Source organism: Chrysochloris asiatica, unplaced genomic scaffold, assembly GCF_000296735.1.
Source record: "Chrysochloris asiatica unplaced genomic scaffold, ChrAsi1.0 scaffold00011, whole genome shotgun sequence".
In the NCBI taxonomy this organism is placed as follows: domain Eukaryota; kingdom Metazoa; phylum Chordata; class Mammalia; order Afrosoricida; family Chrysochloridae; genus Chrysochloris; species Chrysochloris asiatica.
Window position 1 is genome coordinate 21,117,079 of NW_006408529.1, and position 800 is coordinate 21,117,878.

The 800-nt window shown below is 37.6% G+C and overlaps 1 pseudogene; it reads right to left on the reverse strand.

Annotated features, from left to right (window-relative positions):
• LOC102814750 overlaps window positions 1-800 on the reverse strand; it is a 40,013-nt pseudogene that overhangs the window by 13,954 nt on the left and 25,259 nt on the right.

The following is an 800-nucleotide window of genomic DNA, read 5'->3' on the forward strand; positions in this document are numbered from 1 at the left end:
GGAGGGTCAGAGAAAAAGAGGAAGACCCCTAATGAGATGGATTGTCTAGGTAGCATCATTGATGGCATCAAGTGTGGCAGCGGTAGTGAGGTTGGCCCAGGATCGGACATTGTTTTGTTCTGCTGTGCATGGGGTCACTGTGAGTCGGTTCCTACTTGATGGCACCTGACAACAACAACAAAAGACATGTCTACCTGTTCACTGTTATCTTTATCCTTATATATGAATAGTGATTTAATGTTTGTTTTCCAACATACATTTTCTTCCTTAAAATCTAGTTGGTCAAATTTTAAGGTTTCCACTTCTGTTTACTTTCTGTTCATATTATTTCAGTATATCTTTTTCTGTCTTCGATACTCAGATTTTCTCTTACTAATCTCTATATCTTCCTTCCCCTTATAAAAGAATCATTTTAAAAATAAAAATCAGTTTAATTTAAAGATGTCCCAGATATCTAACTTTTTCAAACTGCTATACTATTCTGTTATCTCAACTATCGTATAGGTCCCCACCCATCAATGCTCTCCTTCTCATCTTTGGTTTCACAATTCACTGTAACATTTCACAGAATTCATGAACTGTGTTTGTAGTTATGTTTTCATTTGGGAAGGATCAGGGTTCAACTCTGGATCAAGATCAACTTGGAAGTAACAGGAACAACTTAAGATGCTGTTCTCCTGGGTCAGAACAGCTTCTTCTCACCCTCAATCATAGGGTCTGTTGTGGGGGTCTTGCTGCTGCCAAATCCTTTTAGAGGCCTTCTTGGGAAAGTGTTACCTACAACATTAAAAAAAAAAAAA